Below are 6,247 nucleotides of genomic sequence, written 5' to 3' on the forward strand. Positions count from 1 at the left end.
GGCACTCGGACCCCGCACAGTCGCCCTGCTGCCTGCACGATGCCGGAAGGTGCTGGGCTGCCAAGCTCACTAGCTAGGAGGGAGGAGCGCGGCAGGGCGGTCTAGGAACTGGCCCAGCTCGCCTCACCCTAGACGGGGCTCCTAACCTGCTCGCCCGTTTTCCTCCACCCCCTCCCGCAGTGGGAGCAGCAAGAGAGCATCTTGCTAACTTTCCACGCCCTGGCAGGCGGAGCAGAGAGAGAGAGAGAGATCCCCAACCTTTCTGGTCTGATCGGGGGCCAAACTGCTTTAGGGATGAACACATGCTAAGTACCAGGTAATGTAAGAGTGGTTTTACTTATTGTCTCTTGATTATTCCTCCTGAGAAGGGGCCCTCTGCTAGCTCTATGGACATTGTGATCCCAAATGTGCCCTCCATTACACCCATTGGTTAAAGAATGAGCTGATAAGATCAGATAATAACTTTTCTTCCCCAACAATGTTTTTTAACAGATTTGAGATGGTGTTAAAGTTCAGGGCAACTGCATTCCTCCCTCCCCCCCCATGATCCTGCAAGGGCTTCCTAGGCTTCCAGATGTCATTTCTCTTATGTAGAGATGCATGTCTCTACCTCCTGACCAGGAATTTTATTTTCCAGGCAGCAGAGTTCCCTGCCTGTGCTGTGATATCCCCAGCAAATCAGAATGCCTGCCCTTTGCTTTCTCTTCAGAGGCTATAAACAGTGTAACTGCCCACAGTTATAAATTACCACAAACAGGTCTTTCTAAGCAAGCACATTTATTCTTAAGGTAAAAGCACTACAGAGAAAACATTCAAAACAGTAAAAGAACCTAGACACATGCTACTAAAATTGCCAGAGATAACCCTGCCTCCCTCACCCAGCTCCAGAAGGGGATTTGGGAGGAGTCAGTCCTTCAAACCCCACAAAAGGTTTTTTCCCTGTGATTACAAGTTCATAACTTTTTAACTCAAATCAAGCATACCCATGTATACATTAGTCTTCACTTTATACAGCTTAGGCCTTTGATCTTTAGCTTCCAGGTGTGACGGGTTCGGTCACAGAAACCCCTTTGGGACTGTCACCTGATGTGCTGAGACTACCTCTGAGCCTGTTTTCTCTGCCAGTTTGGGCCTCCAGAACCTGTCTTGTTGAGCCAGATATGCTAATCTGTTGCAACACAGACCCAGGGACTGACCCATGCCCCAAAAGCTGCAGACTTAACTGAAAATGCTTAAGAAGTGCTCCTGTCTCTAGCACCCAGACACCTAGTTCCCAATGGGATCCAAACCCCAAATAAATCTGTTTTACTCTGTTTAAAGCTTATACAGGGTAAACTCATAAATTGTCCACCCTCTATAACACTGATAGAGAGATATGCACAGCTGTTTGCTCCTCTCGGTATTAATTACTTACTCTGGGTTAATTAATAAGCAAAAGTGATTTTATTAAGTATAAAAAGTAGGATTTAAGTGGTTCCAAGTAATAACAGACAGAATAAAGTAAGTTACCAAGCAAAGTAAAATGAAACACACAAGTCTAAGCCTAATACATTAAGAAACTGATTACAGATGAAATCTCACCCCCAGAGATGTTCCAATAAGCTTCTTTCACAGACTGGACTCCTTCTGAGTCTGGGCCCAGCAATCACTCACCCCCCACCCCCCAGTTACTGTCCTTTGTTCCAGTTTCTTTCAGACATCTCTTGGGGGATGGAGAGGTCATCTCTTGGGCCAGCTGAAGACAAAATGGAGACACTTCCGGGGCCTTTTATATTCTCTCTCATGGGCAGAAACCCTTTTGTTCTTCTGTACAAAGTCACAGCAACAAGATGGAGTTTGTAGCCACCTGGGCAAGTCACATTGTCATGAATGATTCAGCTTTCTGCAGGCTTATGCTATTGTTCACATGTTAGTTTGAATGTTCCCAGGAAAGCTCAGATGTAGATTGGCATCTCCCAAAATCCATTGTTAGTTAAGTACTCCCAACTACTTGAATAATCAAGTCACAACATGTTGGCCAAATCTTTCTTATGTGTTTCCTACAGCAAACACTTTAAATACAATCATAGAGCCAACACTCATAACTTCAGATATAAAAATGTATTCAAATAGGATGAATATATTCAGTAGATCATAATCTTTTCAAAGATATGTTACATGGCATATCTAGCATAAAACATATTCCAGTTATGTCATATTTACACTCATAAGCATATTTCTATAAAGTATTATGGAGTGCAGTGTCACACCAGGATCAGGTAAGTTGTAGACAATGGTCCCCTTCTCAGTGTACCTTCAAAAGGATCAGATTTTGTATAACTGGAGATGGGAATTTGTAGTCACCTCTCTGTAGACATTTCCCAGGCACTGTTGACACTGTTCAAAATCCATTTTTGTCTGGCACATTGTTCAATAGAGTCCTTTTACATTCATAACATTTCCCAGGGTTCACAATAATACATAACCTTTGCATTTAATATGATGGACTCCAGAAATATTTAAACTTAATTCAATAATATTTTTCAAGCATATTGCAGGAAACTGCCATCATCTATCACAGATGGGATTCCTGCCTTTACCATAAACACAGTTTTTAAGTGATGAAAATTACTTTAACGATTGTAGATCCTGTTTACTAGGGAGTGGCACATTTTGTAGCCTGCATAGGCCAAACTGATTGCACATGCCAGAGGCTCCTTGCCCTCTCCATCCCCTCCCAGCTCCCTGTGTCCCATCTGCCTCTATGTCAGGGACTACTCAAAACTGCCCTCAGTCTCTCCCTTGTCAGGGGTTCTGTGTGCTTCTATTCCCTACCACTTCCATATCAGGGTCCCCCATTCTCTCCCCACCCCATGGCAGGGGTTCTGTGTGCCCCCATTCTCCCCTTCCCCTCAGGCTAGGGGCTCTGTGTGGCCCCTATTCTGTGGTTCCCCATTCTCCTCTTTCCCCCATGCTGTCCATTCCCAATACTAGAGTTCCCCAATTTCCCCCGCCAGGGTTTTTTGTTCTCCCAGTTCCCTTCTCCACCCATTCCAGGATCCCCCATTCTTTCTCACTCATGGCAGGGATTTTGTCTGCCTCCTCTCTTTACTCCCACAGGAGGGGCCCCCTTACCCTCATTCCCACCTTCTATGCCATGCTAGGGGCTCTGTGCACCCCTTTCCTCAATCCCCCATCCTTCCCCATCCCATGCCAGGGGCTGTGAGCACATTCTCATTCCCCCAAACCCCATTTACCCTTACCTCAATCATTAGTCTTCTGTCTGTTTCAGAGCTAGGTCATCCAGTCTGTCAGTATGTTAAAAGCTACTGGGAGGCTAGGCAGAGATGAGATAGGAGTATGGTCATGATGGAAGGCATTAAGGAGTGCCATCAACTAGCCGTGGCTGTGCTAAAGAGCTGCCAAGAGTTTCTTATATCCCCCATTTTTGGTTTTCTGATTTTCCCCAAAGTCTGTAGGATTCCAGGCATTGAAGCCTAGAACACTCCCTTTAATTCTGAAAGGTTTCAGAGTAGCAGCCGTGTTAGTCTGTATCCGCAAAAAGAACAGGAGTACTTGTGGCACCTTTAGAGACTAACAAATTTATTAGAGCATAAGCTTTCGTGGGCTACAACCCACTTCTTCGGATGCATATCGAAGAAGTGGGTTGTAGCCCACGAAAGCGTATGCTCTAATAAATTTGTTAGTCTCTAAGGTGCCACAAGTACTCCTGTTCTTTTTAATTCTGAAATTGATCAGATGCCACATTCAAAAGTTATCACATTACAGACAGAGAGAAAAATACCATAGAGCTCACAGGCCCCGGCTTCCAATTTCCCCTGAGGGTGCTCAACCCCTGCTCACCCCCAGGCCCCGCCCCTACTCCACTCCTTCCCCCAAGCCACCGCCCTATCTCTTCCCATCCCTGCTGCACCCCGGCCCCGCTCCCACTCCACCCATTCCCCCAAGTCCCCACCCCCACCCTGTCTCTTCCTGTCCCTGCTCCACCCCACCCCACCTCTTCCCCGTCTCTTTCCGCTCCCTCCCTCGAGCACGCCCCATCCCCACTCCTCGCCTCCCTCCCAGCACTTCCTGCACACCGTGGAACAGCTGATCCGCAGTGGGCGGGAGGCACTGGGAGGGAGGGGGAGGAGCCACCGGTGGGTGGGAGGCATCTACAATAGAGCTGATTGTATTGTACAGCCTTCACAAGTTCGGCCAGTAACACCTATCCTGAAAAAAGGCCAAATCATTCAGTCCTTACTTAGTCAAATCTCCCACTGACTTTATTATTAAAATGTAAACTAGCATCCCATTGTTCAGCAGGTCTAAAGATCAATGATACCTAAAATATAATATCATCTTTACCCCAAGTCCAGCTTTTACTGGCACATTTCACTCCCTCTGAATCTGCTGTGTAACTACACTGAGTATGTGTGCTTTTGCTATATTGTCTACAGAGAAAGTTGCAGGTCTTGCAGAAATCTCCATTACAGACTGGATCCTGCATTGTCCCACTCATAGGAATGGCAGTTTTGCCTAGTAAGATCTACAGCAGGCCTGCACAACGTGCGGCCCATGTGGGCTCACTGTGCGGCCCGCGGGGGGTGAGTAGGCAAGCGGCAGCTGGGGGGGGAGGGGCTGAGGAGGCGAGCGGGCGGGCAGGCAGTGGCAGGGGGGCAGGTGAGCCGGCGGCTGAGGAGGCAAGCGGGCGGCGGGGGGTGAGTAGGCGAGCCGGGGAGGGTGGGGGGCTGAGGAGGCGGGCAGTGGCGGGGGGTGAGTAGGCGAGCTGAGGGGGTGGGGAGCTGAGGAGGTGAGCAGGTCAGCAGTGGCGGGGGGGGCAGGTGAGCCGGCGGCTGAGGAGGTGAGCGGGCGGGCAGTGGGGGGGGGCAGGTGAGCCGGTGGCGGGGGAGGGGGGCTGCGGAGACGAGCGGCGAGTCGGTGGCTGACCTGTTCTACTGATCTGGTCTGGCTCCCATCCCCTCTCCAAGGGTTGCAGCTGTCTGGAGGTGCCTGCCTTCCACGCCTTCCTCATTCACACCTCATTCATTCAACAGGGCAATTGATTACAAAGTGGGGGGAAGATCTTATTCTACTTCTAGCAAAAAGACATTTTTCTTTTACCTTAATTATACTACCTTAGGGGCCCGCTATAACATATTACCAAGATTCAATACTGCTGTTTTGGCGGGGCGGCGCTAGGGAAGAAGGGTTTGTTTCCATGGGGAGGGCGGCGCTGGGTGGGGGGTATTTCGGGGATGTAGAACATCTCTACTACAGTTTGTCTGGGTGGTGCTGGGGGGGGGTTGTTTTCGCGGGGCAGGCGGCGCTGGGGGGGGGGGGTGTTTCGGCGGGGCTGGGGGAGTTCGACCCTTAGCTGTTTTCTTTGGAGTAATATGGCCCTCGACACTTTACGAGTTGTGCAGGCGTGATCTACAGAGTCAGTTCCTCCATGTGTTTGTTTTAAACCACACTTGTAGGTTTGAGTGTACTGCCTTCTTCTTGAAAAGGTACAGCTGTATGTGGACATTTTGCATGTAGACGGCCCTTCAGAAACCAAGGGCTTGGCTACACTTGCAGATGTAGAGCACTGGGAATTAAACCAGCCTTCGGAGACCGCAGCAGGGAAAACGCTGCCGTGTGTTTACACTGTCAGCTGCAAGTACACTAGCTTGGCCACATTAGCAGCTCTTGCAATGCCACAAAGAGCAGTGCATTGTGGTAGCTATCCCCGTGTGCAAGTGGCTGCAACATGCTTTTCAAATGGCGGGGGTGGGTGGAGTGTGACAGGGAGTGTGTTGTGTGTATGGGGGGGGAGAGACAGTGTGTTTTGGGGGGCTGAGAGTGTGTCAGCATGCTGTCTTGTAAGTTCAGACAGCAGCAGACCTCCCTCTCCCCAGCCTCTCTCTCTCTCACACACTCACAACAGCAGCATTCCACACTAATGGTTTGCTTTGTCCCGGAGCAGATAAGCATGCCGGCTGTCAGAAACGGAGCTTTGAAAGGGGATATCCAAATACCTGTAGCTGAGTTCAAAACAATGTGGCCACTTGACTTCAGGGGATTATGGGACATTTCCGGAGGCCAGTCACAGCGCAGTAATGCAACACCTTGTCCACACTGACGCCCGGGCGTTTCAGCCGGGGCACAGCAAGCTTTATGCTTCTCATGGAGGTGGATTACCAGGAGCGCTCCAGCTGCAGAGTCCAGGCACTCTATGTGCCTTGCCAGTGTGGACACCTCAGGAGTTAGGGCACCCGGGGCTGCT

This window comes from Terrapene carolina, unplaced genomic scaffold (genome assembly GCF_002925995.2).
Source record: "Terrapene carolina triunguis isolate 2854851 unplaced genomic scaffold, T_m_triunguis-2.0 Scaffold211, whole genome shotgun sequence".
NCBI lineage: Eukaryota > Metazoa > Chordata > Testudines > Emydidae > Terrapene > Terrapene triunguis.